Below are 16,591 nucleotides of genomic sequence, written 5' to 3' on the forward strand. Positions count from 1 at the left end.
GTGGTCTTTGAAAATGCATGTAGGATGTAGTGTGTGTACCTAAAGGGCACAAAGAGGTAAAGGCATAATACAACACTTGGTTTTCAATTTGATTATCAAAGGGATTTATCAAAATATGAAAAGAATTGCTTTTGCAAAGGCAATAGGCTCTTAAGAATACAGGCATTCTACTTATTCAGCAAGGAACGTTGTCCAGACATAAAGTAGATATATAAGCAGATGATGATGATGATGATGATGATGATGATGATGATGACGACGACGACGACAACAACAACAACAACAAAGATGATGACATATCTATATGTATATCATATCTACATCTATATAGAGATTGATAGATCGGTTGATAGGTGATAGATTAGATAGACTGATTGATTACAGATGTCATACAGATACTACTGTTTGATTTAATTGTGACTGTACATTTATTATTTTAAAATGATCATGTACCCTCTCAAGAAATATAGCAAATGTTATTACAGAATCTGTTCTTTCCATGTTTTTTTTTTTTTTTTTTTTGGTTTTTGTTTTTTGGATTATTTGTTGCTGGTGGTTGTTGTGATGGTGGTAGTTTTTCCTTTGTTTGTTTGTTTGTTTGTTTCGTTACTTTTCCCCCCTACTGTTTGGTTTTGGACAAAGGATCTCACTATGATGCCCAGACTACCCTCAGCCTTATAGGCTTAGGAGACCTTCCTGCTTCAGCTTCCCATGAGGCTCCTATGAAACTGAAGCTAAAGTTGTATATCGCCACCTCTGGCTCCGCAGATGTTATAACCATCACTTTTATACATATCATTAAATACCAATAAAAATCCCTCTGAGATTCATTCTCCTTATTAGACAAGGATACTTGGAGGTCTACACTTCAAGAAAATGTCCACACAAAGCTACAGAACAGTACATACTCAAGCTGCCATATTTAAATACGTGCCTTCTAAATACTGACATTTAGTAGCTTCAAATGTAAGTTTTAATTATTTTAATTGAATTACTGAAGTATTATATATTCATTTCACAAAAAAATTGGAATATTTCAGAATACTGTGTAAATCACGTATAACTATAAAGTAAGGTCCATGGTGCTGCAAACTTGGACAATAACTGAGAGCTTGTGATACCATAGGCCCTAATAGGAACTCATTAAGGATATGTAGCTTTACAGCTAAGTAGCCATATTGTTTTCTACATTTTACACTCATACCTTTAGGGGAGCTATTTTATCTGTCTTGCCTATTGAAAATTATTCTGGCCATGGGCAACATTAACACAGTCATTTATCGTGAAAGTACTAGAAAAAGAGTGAGTGTTGAGTACTTACCCCTAAATCAAATATATTTCATACCCTCCATTCTCTATTTGATATACTCAGGGAATATCACAGAGGAAGGGATGTAAGGAGCTAGAAGATGGAAATATGTCATCTGATTATGACATGGGAAGTGTAAATTTGCAAATACATAGAAGGTATGGCTCTCCACACAAAACCTGTAGAAACACATTATGACAGTCAAAATTTCTTCATGAAATGGGAGAGGGACTTATGAATTATTTTCTGTAATTGGAGACTATTGACAGTTGATGGTTGTGGGTGTTTGTTTTCTTCAGGGCTGTGTCACTATGTAACTTGCCTATAGCCATACACATCGGGCCTGCATTATTTAGATTTGGTGGGTTAATAAAAAACAAAACATACAGCTGGGAAGAGAATTTTGAGAAATTAAGACAAGAAAGTAAGAGAGGGACTGGTTAACGAAAAGAAGGAGGTTTTCAGCATGCTTGGGAGGAGTGGATAACAGTGTACCTAAGTAATATGTTCACTGTTCTATATGTAAATATTGGAAAATACATATTATAAATTATAATATAATTCTCTTAAGAACTGTAGCATATATTACTAGATTTTTTTTTTTTTTTAGTATCACCTATTCGTTATTTCATGCATTAAGCTTCTGCTTCATGTAGTGTTTCTTGCTTTGCCTCAGGATGATGCCGTGCAATATCAGCATCTTTGGATTTGGAATGCTTATATTCTGCAATGTCATATCCCTAATATTTTTCATCTCTCTGCTTTATCAGTTTGTCCCAATCTATAGTAAAGATTCTGTGATATCAAAGGCTTTTTTTGATTTCTATCATAGTTCAGAACTTCATGTGATATCTGTAGCATGGTATGCATTAAGCAATACTTAACTCACACAATTTGGGGGTAAGAAATTGTGCTTCATAATGAGTGAGTTATCCCAGAAGCAGAAAGATTCAAATGGTATATACTCACTTATATCTGGACACTAGCCCAAGGGGCAAGTCCCATGAAAGTCTTCACTTATCAGCAAAGTAGGACAGAGGGGAGGGCATCCTATTGGGACTCTAGGTGAGAGAAGCATGGAAGAATGGGGAAATAGAAAGATCCAGAGGGTCCTAGAAACCTACAAGAAGAACATTATGATGGGCGGATCAGGGCCCAAGGATCCTGCTCAAACTATGACACCAGCCAAGGACAATATGTGCAGTAAACATCAAATCCCAACCCAGATCTAGCCAATGGAAAGGACATTCTCCACAGTTGAGTGGAGAGTGGAGACTGACTTTCACATGAACTCTGGTGCCCCATATTTAACCACATCCCCTTGATGAGGAGGCCTGGTGGCACTCAGAGGAGGGATAGCAGGCTACGAAGAAGAGACTCATATACAGGGGAATAAGGTCCCCTTCAGTGACAGTTATAGGGGAGCAGAGTAGGGGGAAAGCCGGAGGGAGGGTGGAATGGGAGGATACAAGGGATTGGATAACTATTGAGATGCAATATGAAGCCAGGCATGGTGGTGCACGCCTTTAATCCCAGCACTTGGGAGGCAGAGGCAGATGGATCGCTGTGAGTTTGAGGCCAGCCTGGTCTACAAAGTGAGCCCATGACAGCCAAGGCTACACAGAGAAACCCTGTCTCAAAAAACAAAAACAACAACAACAACAACAAAAAACCAAAAAATGAGATGTAATATGAATGAATTAATAAAAAATTTAAAAAAGAAATTGTGCTTCCAACTTAGAAGTAAACAGAAGCAAAATGAATGATTCGAGACTTGCTAATGGCTAAGAAATAACAGAGTGGGGCATGGTGCCAGTTCATCTACTTCCTAACCACATGCTTCCTCCCACTCAGGCTCAGGTCTGCCTCTAATGTAATTGGCTTAGTGTGCAGGGCCAACACAGCTCTGTATAGAACTATATCCATGTAGCCCAGCAAATGGATATGAGTCCTGATTCTTAGGGGAAATTTTGCAGCATAGGAACAATTGCTTCCTATTTATCTTTTTGAGGGTTCCATTTTGGGAAGTGCTAACAGGAAGAAAATAAATGACTTCAGTGCACACACAGGAATTATAACAGATCCTCAATTCCAGAGTGGCCTTTGTTCTATTTAACCTATAGAGTTGCATGTTACAACCAAGCCCTCAGATCTGCACCAGGGTTTTAGAGAGGTAACATCTTCAGAGCTCTGCCGTGCACATCTGTAGTGCTTGAGAAGGATCCAGAGATCAATAAGCCCTGTGATGCTTTAACTCCTTTGAGTCTGAGCAACTTTGGTTTCCATTGCTCTGTTAAGATGATGTATCCCTTGAGATGGAGAAAGGACACATGCTTACCATAAGCATCAGATAAGGATTAAGTCCAGAATTTCAGCCTGCGTGTTGGATGGGTGGCCCACAAAGCATGTAAAAATAAAATCCTTTAACAGAGCTAAAGCAGAAGACACTTTAAATAATAAAAGTCTGTTACCTATTTTCTCATGAGAGCAACACTGACCATAGAGACAACATGAACAAAAACAAATAAGTGGGCACAGTCTTCCAGTGCTGCCTCTAACATCCTCCTGATCTTTTTTCCTCACTTTGCACTGGCTGTCAAATGGTCTATCGAGAGGTTAGTTTGTAATTAAACTCAGATCTAATTGCTGGAACAAGTTCCTAATTGTGTTCCTAAATCCTTTTATTCTATACCCTGGAAACCAGTGCTTTCTAGCTTTTGAATGCTAGTGGTTTGAGAGAATCGCATAAGTACAGCTTTTAGCAGAAATTTTGCTCATTTGAAGCTTTTACCCAGAGCATCAATCAAGAAAACTTAAAAACATGAAACCAATTGGTGAAGGGAATAATCCTCCCAACTCGACAATAACAAAAATAAATCTAAAGAAATGCTCTGGTTTCTCTCTTTCTGAATTATACATAGAGCCCTGTTTAATGGTTGGTTTGTATATTAAGACGCATATTGAAGAATCTGTCCATTTTAAAGCAGAGTTTCCTATCTTTAAAGGGTCAGTTGGGTGCCTTTGAGGTCTGGAGAATATTTCAAAGCCATTCCAGTCTATGTAATGAGTCATCGGATTTTGAAAAGGGAGTAGGAGTGAGTTGAGTGTCAGTTTAATTTGAATATGAGTTATGCAGAGTAAACAAAGGCATGAATCTTCAATTGGATAACTTGGCAGAAGGGCAGGAAAATACCCACATTATTTCCCTGTTCTATGCAATGCCTGTGGAGCATAGCAGATGTTTTATTTATTAATTGAGAATTTCATAGATGTATATATACAATTTGATAATATCTGCCTTCCTGCCTTTGCAACTCCTACTGGGCCCTCTAAAATACCCATCCTCCCAATTTCATGAGTGTTTGTTCATACATTTAAGCAATCTTATTTCAATCATATGCCATTAGGTTCCTCCCCTCCTTCTAGTGCTTTGTAATTTCCCCCTCCAACTTCATGTACTGTATGTCTCTTATTAACAACCCCTTGACTTAAGTTAGCACTTCCCCTTTGCACGTAGGTAGGGAGTAATCCAGTGGAACCTAGGCGACCTACCAGAAGCCATGTTCCCAAAAGAAAATGACAATCTCTCTTCAGGAAATATCAGCTGCCAGTAGCAAAGTGTGGATGGTGAGGACCTAAAGGTCCTTAATTTTTTGCAGGTTCTGTATAGGTAACCACAACTTGTGTGAAGTGTTGTTTGTGACTGCATGCCATGTGTAGAAGTTGGCATTTCACAGATCTTCTCATACATCCTCTCTGTACCTCTCCCACTGTGTTCCCTGAGTGTTGGGTTTGGGGAAAGTTAATATAGATGATTTAACCATAGCTGGGTACAACCAGTTACTCTGAACAGGTTTGAATCTCTGCATTAGTCACTTCCACCATTAAAAAGAGAAGCATCTTTGCCCAAAGTTGAAAGGAATGAGAATTTTTTTAACCCATTGCATCCAATTGAGTTTGCTTGTGTTCAAATAGGTGTGGTTTCATCCACCCTTCTGTTATGGGTGGAGAGATCCCAAGGTCCTCCAAAACAGTATAAGTAGTTAAAAATTTTAAAACATCTTTGGGAGTCTGGGCTGTATAGAGGAGAATTTGACTGTCTCTTCAGCTTCCAATTCTCCATTTGTCCTGCCTAAGCAGTCTTGAATTTGATAACAATCACTTTACCCAATTGCACATTCACTTATTATATTTTAAAAACTTTTTATTCCTTCTTTGAAAATTGTACGTCATGCACCCCAATCCCATTCATCTCCCTGCCCTTTATTATCTGCCTTCTGCTTTTGCATCCTTCCCACAAAAAAAAAAAAAAAGAATATAAAGAACAAATAAAACATAGGAAACATTTCATCAAGGAAGCTGTACTATGTCACAGCATGTCACACAATAAACCCATTACTTCACACATTCTTACTTGCAAACTGAATTTCTCTTGGATATCCTTTTGTTGTCCTATGTCATAGAGTTCCTGCAGATTTGAACTATGGGCCTGGCCCTTTCACATGTTCCAACACTTCAAAGATGAGGTAGTTTTTGGAGCAGGACAACTCAAGGGCCTGGATCTGTGCCTGGATAGTAGCTGACTATGTCAGACTGCCAACTTTCCTGCCCCAGCACCTCCAGGGTGTGCACTGCCCTGGTTAGCTCATCCAATACTGCAAAAGGCAAAGGGAAAGGCCAGCTCTCTCATTCTGACACCCTCAGGGCTGCCTCACCCACCATCTTGTCAGCAGGTCCAGCTGAGTTTCAAGCCCAGCTCTTGAGACTGCAGCAGCTGGTGGGACAGGGGCAGGTCTCTCACTCTTGGGACCTCAGAGGCAGCCCTCCTGACTGCCTCAGGGGGTGAACAGTGAGATACCACCCCAGGCTTTGGAAGTGATGGAGCCAGATCTCTCATGCTTATGACTTTGGGCCATGTCACCCCTGACTTTACCACCAGGGTCAGCTCTACTGTGGTGCCCAGGCACAGTGCAAGGTTTGCTCTCCAAAATGCTGCAGCCAGTGAGCAGTTAGTTTTGTAGTGCCCTTGGCCATAAACATGGTTCCAGAAGGTCTCCATGTCCAGGGATATACACATTGTCTTTAGTGATAATATGAACCAAGGACATCAACACAGACCCCTGCTGTTACATGGTTATCAACCCAAATGTGGCCATCAGGTGGAACAAGATCTGTGGCTTCACCATGGCTTCAGGGGCTCGGGCAGGCTTCTCACAACAGCCATTCTTCCCACTCTTGTGTGTCCAGTTTTACCTCTTTTCATAGTGCTCAAAGTATCCTGCTTCATTTTCTCTCCCATCTGTCCACCACATACTTGTACACTGACATTGTAGTAATTCCTGCTGCAGGCAGGCCACAATGCTGGGTGATCTCTGTACCTCATGGTGGTAGGCTCTCATTTCATTATTGAAAGATTACTGGCCTTTTGTTACTACACATAGCCTGCTGACACCTTGGCTGTGGATGAATCCATGAACACTTAACCATAGCCAATGAAAAAGAGAACACTTGGCTCTAGACTGCCATGTTTTTTAATCAAAAAGTTCATCTTCCATTCTCTGCTGAACTCCAATGTGGACAGATGAAGTTCCAAGAAGCAAATTATCTGCTATTATACATTTGGAATGCTGGGAAAACATTCAGAGTTAAAGATGATTCTTTCAATGTTCTTCGCTGTTTTTGATAACTGAAGTTTCTGGCTGATGACATCAAGGATGATGGATATTTGATTTCTACTAGGGAAGCCATTCCTAGTCTTGGCAACACTTGACACTATCTGGGAAGGAGGGGGCACGGGAGAGAGGGGTGGGAGAGAGTGAGAGAGACAGAGAGAGACAGAGAGAGACAGAGAGAGAGACAGAGAGAGAGAGAGAGACAGAGAGAGAGACAGAGAGAGAGAGAGAGAGAGAGAGAGGAGATAACAGAAGAAAGGAGAGTAAGTGTTTTGGTTATATCATCAGCTTGTTTTATTAAAATTTGCCAAAGTTATATCCATAGGGTTTTCTTAAACTCCATGAATAAAGAAATTAGTTTTTATTGTTTCTAGAACCATCCATTGAGTACTTATGTAGCTCACAATAAGATGGACTGTGTAGAACATTTATATACTAGGTCAAGAGTAGAGTACAACTGTTGACCTCCAATTATCCATCAATGTCACAATCTAATTGAGCCATAGACACAGGAAAATTTGGTATAACATGGAACAAAAAAATGCTCATCACCCACTGTGAAATATCAGAAAGTAAAATATAGTAAGAAAACAATTAAAAAGGATCACTTGTCCTTCTCCATAGTCCCTGCTGTACCCTGTCTTTCCATGCCTCCCTTTAATTTAACACTTCCCATCATACCATTCCCTTTGAACATTTTATACTGCTATGTTATAGTGCTCTTTCTTTGAAGGGTCTTTCTTGTAATGGCAAGGTACTAAATTTATGATCTCTTTGGCTATTCCAAATAGTACACAAATATCTGAAGAGACAAAATTAACATCCAGAAATGAGATAAAACATGGAGACATTTATATTTTTCTGTTTGTGTGACCTTCTTTGATATGATTGTTTCTAGCTCTTTCTATTTACCCCTAATTTTCATTATTTGTCACTATTGTTAAAAGTAGAATAATATTTTACTATATAAATGCACTACATTTTCATTATCCATTCATTAGCTTATGGGTATTTAAGCTGTTTTTATTTTCTGTCTATTGTCAGTAATGCTGCAATGGATTATCAAGTATTTCTGGAGTTTCATCTATGCCCTATAGTGGTAAAGTTAGAGCAGGTGGGAGACTCATTTTTTAGATAGGAAGAATGTAAAAAAAAAAACCCAAAACACAGATTACTGCATTGTAAAGCCTGAGATAACCACACACTTCAAGGCTGCCTTTTGATTTGCTATCTTAAATATTGTTTTCTTTTTTGAGACAGAATCTCACTTACTAGCTAATGATGACCTAAAAATCATGAGGTAGTTCAGGCTGGATTAAACTGATGGAGATACCTTAGACTCAACCTCCTTAGTGCATGGATTATATACATGAGCTACAATGCCAAGTTCTTAACTGCTGGCTTAAACAAGAAATGTATAAACAGTTGCACATTATAGAAAATCAAGCACCCAGAATGACCAGAGTCATTTACTTCTAAGGCTTGAGGGACAGTCTTATATTACTTAATTTCATTTTACTGTATATGCATGGTTTGCTTACACAGATGTCTGTAATGAATTCCTGCTGACTCCAGAGACAGAAGAAAGGGTCTGATCTCTTAGGATGAGTTACAGATGGTTATGATCTACTGTGTGGATGTTGGTCCTGCAGGTCCTCAGGAAGAGCATCCAGGGCTTTAATGCCTGAGCCATCACAGCTTGAAAAGTCTTAGGGAAAAATGAAAAATATTTGTTGATAGATAGATAAAGATGATAGTTAGATAGATTAATGGTAGATAAATGATAGATAGATATATAAAGCATATTATTAAATTTAGTATGAAGGAAGATTAGTACAGATAAGAACTATATAAATGTATTGAACTAAAACAACAGCAATATAAATCAACATGGAAAATGCCTTTAACTCTTAAGTCCATCTGATTGCATTCAGTGTAATTTTACTGATTAAAAACTACTTGTTCCCAGTAAAATACTTTGTTGAAATATGGCTTCATTAGTCTATGTTGTCCTCACTATGTAGCCAAGGTCGTCCTTGAATTCTTGACCTTCATGCCTCTACTTCTTAAGTACTGGGGTTTCAGGAGTATGCCACTGCATGTTATTATTACAAAAATAAATTTTACATTATCTCTAATTCATAAACACACATTTTATGAGTATGAAAACAGAATTATTCTTCTTTAATATATAGCAGGGTGACATTTTACTTCTTGCTTTGCTTTTTCTCTATTCCAATCTCTAATTGTTTTCCATATTAAAATTTTTAACATTTTCTGTTTTTTTATCAAATAGTTTTTACATATATTTTATTATTACACACATATACAATAAACTACATACAGCAAGAAGAACCATGAGACAATCAGGAATCATGTAGATGTTACTTTCCTAGTGTTTTTGGCTATTTGTATTTGGCTGCCTTGAAGAAAACAACTATATTATCTTCATGCATCTAAAATTCTGAATGTTAATCAATCTCCACTACATATAGTAATTATCAACTTAAAACCTAAACCTAAAAACATCTTAACCTCTAAACAACTAAGGTTAGTTGTAAAACTAAACTGATTTTCAACCCCATCCTACACCTGAGAACAAATAAATTTGATTACCTAAGTATACTAGTAGTGCATGTTAGTAGTTTCCCAAATAAGAAGAAGACAGAGACAGTTTGCTACCTAAATAGTCATACAAAAGTCTCTATAAAATTGGAGCATCATCTTCAGCCTTCTGGCCCAATACATCTGATGAAAAGTCAGACCCTCAAAGCAGGCTTTTTCTTTTGTGCCTCTGTCAGGAAACCTGTTTCTCTACCCACAAAAACAGTTCATGCTTTGGGAGTAGATTAATCTATGTTATGGATTCCTTGGTAACAGCTACAGCTGTGTTATCTTCAGAATTTTATTCAACTCAATGAATGTCGGTGTCATCATCTCTAAAATAAGGGACAAACATAAAGACCCATAAAAAAATTAAAATGAATTATCACATTGATAAAACCCCTGAAAATAAAGTATTCTAAAAAGTAGCATATGTTAGCATTGTTTTATTTTGCACGTAATGACAGAAAATGTATCTTCTATTAAATTTTGTCTAAAAAATTAAAAGGAATCTAAATTTTGTAATAGTGCATGGGATATTATCTGACTGGTAACCAATTCTTCCTACAGATTTTGCCTATGGAAGCATTACAACACAACAGGATATAAATGCATGTCAATAACTGGACCCTTGCATTGTGCTCACGATGTATAGTCTGTATCTGGTTCATGGTCATGGGGAAGAAATGATGTTGGCTTGTGTGTGTGTGTGTGTGTGTGTGTGTGTGTGTGTGTGTGTGTGTGTGTGAAATATTTTTATTTTACTTATTCACAATTTTTTAAAATTAATTTATTCTTGTTACATCTCAATCGTTATCCCATCCCTTGTATCCTCCCATTCTTCCCTCGACCTGGTAGCACTCAGAGGAAGGACAGCAGGTTACCAAGAAGAGACTTGATACCCTATGAGCATATACAGGGGGAAGAAATACTCCTCAGGATGTTGGCTTTTTTAATAACATCAGAGATTCTTGAGATTGGCTCACATTATTAAAGTGTTAAAAATGTTGAAAGTTCTTAGGAAACTTGGTGATGTATCAGTGTTCTTGAACATGACTTCAGTCACATATACATTGACTTAGTTTGTGTGTATGTGCATATGTGTGAGTGTGTGTGTGTTTGTAGTGTTAATGATGCACATGGGCATAATGTATGTGTGTGTGGTATATATGACATACGTGGATATGGTGCATATGCTATTTATGCTGAGGTGCTCATATGAAGGTCAGAAGATAATTTTTTGTATCCTTCCCTGCCTTATACATTTTTTTTAGATGAGATCTCTTTGTTTATCTTCCACTATCTATTCCAAGTATGGTTGCCAGCAAGTTCCAATGGATTTTTTTTTTTTGTCTGTGCTTCAGCTATCTCCTTAGAAATACAAGGATTAAAACTGCCATGATACATGTCCAGGTTTTTTTGTACTCTAGAGATTCAAAGTTACATCATCACAACTGTTCAATGTCTAAGTTTGCTTTCCCGTTGCAGTGATAAATTACCAAAAAGATAGAAACTTCCAGGAAAAAGTGTTCATTTTGGCTCAAATATTCAGAGCACATTCCATCTTAAGAGGAAGTGGAATCAAAAGTAACAAAAGGAGGCAGCTGGTCATGCTGCATGCACACACAAGAAGAAGAGAATGTTGAAGGCCCTTGCACAACCCAGTTTTCTTGGTATGTTACTAAGGATCCAGCACAGGGAATGGTGTCACATATAGTGGGTCTTCCCAGCTCAGTTAAGCTAATCACATATTTCAGAGCATGCTCAGAAGTCCATCCTCCTGCTAATCTTAAATCTCATTAAGTGGACAACTGAGATTAACCAACAAGTACTTTTACCCAAGAAACAATTGCTCCATTTTCTTGACTGCACTCATTAAGAGAAAAAATATGACAGTAGATGCAGCTACAGCTTGGGCCTGAAAAAAATCACAATGGTAAATGTAGGAAAGTTCAAAATCAAAAGTAAAGTGGTGTGTGTGTGAACATGTGTGTGTCTGTGTGTGTGTGTCTGTGTCTGTATGTGCTAAAGGGAGTGATAATGGAAGGAAGGAGACAAGAAGATAAGGAAGGAGGTTCAGTAGACATCTGAACAAAAGTATGGAAAACAAATGGATGGGAGAGAGTCTGAGTTTAAGATACTTTAAAATGTCTTTCAACTTAGAAAATATTTAATGCCCTTATAGACCCAAATAAAGCCTATTCTCTATAGAATGGATTCTAACACATGAATCTCCAGTTGATTCACGGCTTTATGTTGAAAAAAAGTGAAACCTGCTTTTGGTATTGAAAGAGAAATTTTAATTAGCATTAAAGCAACCAGAACAGCAGAGCTCTCTCACTCATAAGTGCAGGTCGGCAGGTATGCTAGCCCAAGGTCCCAGACGATAAGTCACAAAGAATGCGGAGCTAAGAGACAAAGGCCTATTGAGTGTTCCAAAGACTGGCTGGCCATAAAAGATAGAGAGGATAGACAAGGACAAATTCCTGAGAGAAACAGGTACCGGACATGGTCGAGTGAGTCATGAGCTAAGACCCCCTCATCCGATCTTATGGTGTTTGCTTAACCCCCCCTTGAGGCCCGCACACAATGTTCCAGGTTTGAGTTTAACCAGATGTGTCGTTAGCTCAGATAAACATCTACTCTCAGGTTCTGAGAAAAACAGGAACCAAGGACTGTTCCCATGTGATTAAGTCTGACCTTACCCCAGATCTACCTACACAATTTGCTGATGTTCAAATGTTTGAAACAACCAATCGCGTGTGGCTGAGCCAAAACTTCCCGCTCCCGCCGACCTTTGACTATATAAACCCCAAACCCCTGGGCTTCTGGGTCGACGCTTCTGTCTCCTGCGTGAGATACGTGTCGACCCGGAGCTCCGCCAATAAACTGCCTCGTGTTTACAGCAAGATGGTCATTTGTGTGTTTTGGGGTGCGAGCCATCCTGAGGCTTGAGTGAGGGTCTCCCTTCGGGGGTCTTTCAGTATCAAATTTTTACACAAGACTATGTTTTAATGGAAGATAGATTTAATCCAGTTCATGTAATTATTTTCAGTTATAATGGCTCATTTGTCTTTTATTATTGACCTCCTTATCTGAAAGTGAATATATGCTTACTGTAAATGATCTAAGCACAATAAAAACATGCATGGTATAAAATGTCATCAAAAACTCCAATTGTACCTCTCAGTTAAAACTCTTTATTCTGTGTGCACATATGCACAATGTTCAAATGTTCAGACTACACACTTCCTCCTTTAGTTAAAATATATCAAGATAGGAAAAATGTTTTCTTCAAGGCTGCCAAATGCAAAGAGTCAAAACACTATGCATGTAACATTTATATAATTCCTGATTGTTTCCTGTTTTTGTTTTTTTTTTTTGTTTTGTTTTGTTTTGTTTTTTTTGCTGTAGGTAGTATATGTGTTTAATAATATAAATGTATATGTTAAAAAAACAAATTTTTTTAAAAAGGGAAAAATAAATAAATTGGAGAACCACTTTAAAAAAAGAGAGTAATTGTTTAATCACTTCTGCCTTAGAATCCTGGTTCCAGGAGTAAAATTTTCTCAAAATATGGCAAAAAAAAAAAAAAAAAAAAAAAAAAAAAAAAAGTAATTCTAGTTCAGATAACAGGGTCTTGGGTCTAGTGAACTTTTATCTTTAAATAAAACATTTCTGTTTTAGCCTCATTTCTAATAGGGTATAAAGGAGCAAACGTTTCAGAAACCAAGAGACGACTGTTCAAATTTATCAACCTTCACTTACCTGGGTGTTTTTTTCCTTTCCTTTCCTAGCTATGTTTTATCTCCTCTCCACTGGTCTTTTTTGCAGATGACCTTTCATCTCATTTCTCATCTGCTGGTCCCATCAACCCTAACTTTGTATCTGCTAAAACTCAGGTAATTGCTTTTAGATGGGTATAATTAAGAAACCATTAGTGTAAAGTTTCATTCCAGTTTACGCCTTGGTCTGCATTTGAGCAGAGAAATATGAAATTAAAGTATTAGCTCCTTTCAGGGGTATGAGTCACAAGCTAATAAGTTTCAAGAGCAGTTTCTCAACTGTAATGATTGTGCTTTTCTCTTTGAAAATCTCTGTGGAGTTATTACAGAGAGAATATTTTTAAAGAAAGGGGAATAAAAATAGAAACAGACATGGGCTGGGAGCGTGAATCCTGAAATTAGAGCATTCATGTTGCTCGGGGAGGATCATATGAGGTCTGGAAGAAGTCACTATTGCAATTAAGCCAACTTCAGAAAGACATACATCATGTGATTTTTCCAAAATATGGGTCCTTAATTTTATAGATATAAATAAAAGTATATATATATATATATATATATGTATACTTTTATGTATAAAATATGAAAGTAGAGAGGCTTGTTCAGGGACACAAAGAGGAGTAATGGGGGAAAGAAGCTGGGGGAAATGGTTATTACTTTTCAGTGGAAAAGCTCAGCATTAAGTGTATAGTTGTATGGAAATGTCTTTTCTAATACATTCAAGGTTTTTAAAATATAATGTGCAGTGAATTTACACAATAAAACTTTAAACATATTAAATTAATAAATAAGTATTTTATGTGCATTTGAGCTTTGCATCTATGCACTGTTTTATATCATGTGTATAGGCAGCAGACAGCCTGAAGCTGCTGTTAAAGACTGTCACATGGATGCTTGTAACTGAATCCCAGTCTTTTAGAAGGCAGACAGCCAGTGCTCCTAACTTCTAAACTTCTAAGCCATGTCTTCAGCCAAAACAATAAATAAATAAAGTAAATAAACAGATTTAGTAAATAAATAATACATCAAATGAATAGATGTGTGAACAAATAAATAAATAGTACCAGTATTATAGTATAAGTCACAATTTTTACATTCATTGTCCCCGAAAGCAGCTATGACAGATAGTTTTAAGAATTCCCACCATGGTGATCAAGAAATCTGCAAAACACGCTGTGGTTGAAGATGGACCACCTCAGCTACAGTGAGAGAAGTGATCTGCGTGTTTGCACTACATCGTGTCACTTACTGTGGCTGCCTCAGAAGAAATGTGCTGTCCTCTCTCACTTCTGCTGACCATGCCGCACTCATCTGACGGTCGCATGGAGAGACCTTCTTTTCTTCTTCTGGGCTGCAGTTATCTCCTATCACTCTTTGATTATTTCTGACTTGTAACCACACCTCCCAAATATCTAATGACTGTGACCTTTGGGCTGTTTCTGCCTCTCTGTACCGTCTGTCTTCTTAGAAAGGCTTCAGTAATTGTATTTCCGGCCCATTTCAACCTAGTATAATTTACATCTCAGTTCTCCATCTGCAAAGATCCATTTCCAGATAAGTTCACAGGCTGGGATTCCGGTAGAACATGCAGTTTATTTATTGTACAGGATCTCACTATATCAACCAGGCTAGTATCAAATTCATAACCCTTCTATTTCAATATTCCAAATGCAGAGATAACAAGCAAGTTTCATCGTGCGTTGGGCCTGCTTAAATGTCTGCTAAGTTTTCTTTTCTTTTTTCTTTTCCTATCATCTATCCATCCATCTATCTATTGCCTATCATCTATCTACCTAATCATCTTTCTCAGCATTGAAAGTGGAACCAATAGTATTGTACATAGTCTGTAACTGTTCTACCACTAAGCTACATTCACATCCTCATATAAGTTACTATATCTGAGATATATTATAACATCCCACTTAGCCATGCTGATCTCAGAGTACTGCATTTAAAACATAACAGGTATACAGTGATATCATCTGGGGAGGCTTAAAAGAAACTCATATATGGTATGAAAGGAGAAAAGTTTAACACTCTCCTTGAAAAGGATGGAAGAAGCCCTTGGGTCTAACAAAACACATTCGGTAAAGGCATTGCCACCTACTTAGTGGCATCTAATCGTTGTTTTAGTTATCCTTAAAAAAAAGAAAAGCAAAGAAAAGGAAAGAAAAAAATCAAATCATACTTAAATTTCACCCCCAGAGATACTGGTAACAAAATAGTTAGTCAACAACTATAATGTTTGATTGACAGCAAAAAAATAAATTGGAGACTATGATGTGCATTGTGGAATACTGGTTTAAAACATGAGTCCTGGAAATATATTTATGATTTTCTTCTTGAAAGACTTAGAAATTTTACATAATATTCTGTATATAAAGGAGTGGGGTTTGATATATATTTCTTCTTTCTCTCTCTCTCTCTCTCTCTTTTTCCCTCTTCCTCCTTCTTCTTGTCTTCTGCCTCCTCCTGCTTTTTAATTTTTTTATTGGAACAAATATCTAACTTTCTCACTTTTTCTAGGAAAAAATATTTTCCCCAGTGGATGGTTGTCTCAACATACATTTTACTCACTGACCTTTTGATATCTTTTGTCCTTTGAACCTAATGGTTTCCATACTCCTATGATTCATCCTTTTTCTGCATTGCCGACTACTTTGTCAAGGCTAATCTTCACCAACCATGCACAGTGACTAGCCATCATAATTTTCCCATGATTGATGGGACAACATTATTATTTGTTGGGAAAACATTAGTACTTTGAGAGTTCCAAACAACCTAGTACACCTGTTCCTCTTAATTTGAAATACCCATGGACTACATAATACAGCTATTGTTACTCAAGGAGTGTTCCATATATTAGAAAATCAATTCACTTTAGTAGGGAATAAAAATATTAAAATATAGAACTCATATCTACATCTGCATAAGAACCATGAAACAGATTAATGAATAATAATGATGATAACAATGATTGACCATTTGATTATTACAGTTCATATTCTGTGAGTTTTTGTACTATTTTGTGTACCTTACACAAACAGTGAATAGCATTATTATTCTCATTTTTCAGATGCATAACTTGAAGTTCAAGCTAATGATGTGAGTTCTTGTTTCATAGTGTCTTACTTCAAAAATGTATTGCTCATAGCTCTAAATGTTTGAAGTCCGGACTCAAGGTGTTAACAAACTCAGTGTCTACCGAGGGCTTTCTTCTT

General features: G+C 37.3%; 1 non-coding gene across 1 annotated transcript; it reads left to right on the forward strand.

Moving 5' to 3' along the window:
* The first annotated feature begins 15,377 nt into the window (after nt 1-15,377).
* On the forward strand, nt 15,378-15,503 carry LOC127208019 (U6atac minor spliceosomal RNA). Its single transcript, XR_007833046.1, has one exon. It is a non-coding gene; the product is annotated as a U6atac minor spliceosomal RNA (small nuclear RNA).
* Nucleotides 15,504-16,591: the final 1,088 nt, after the last annotated feature.

Source organism: Acomys russatus, chromosome 2, assembly GCF_903995435.1.
Source record: "Acomys russatus chromosome 2, mAcoRus1.1, whole genome shotgun sequence".
Lineage (NCBI taxonomy): Eukaryota > Metazoa > Chordata > Mammalia > Rodentia > Muridae > Acomys > Acomys russatus.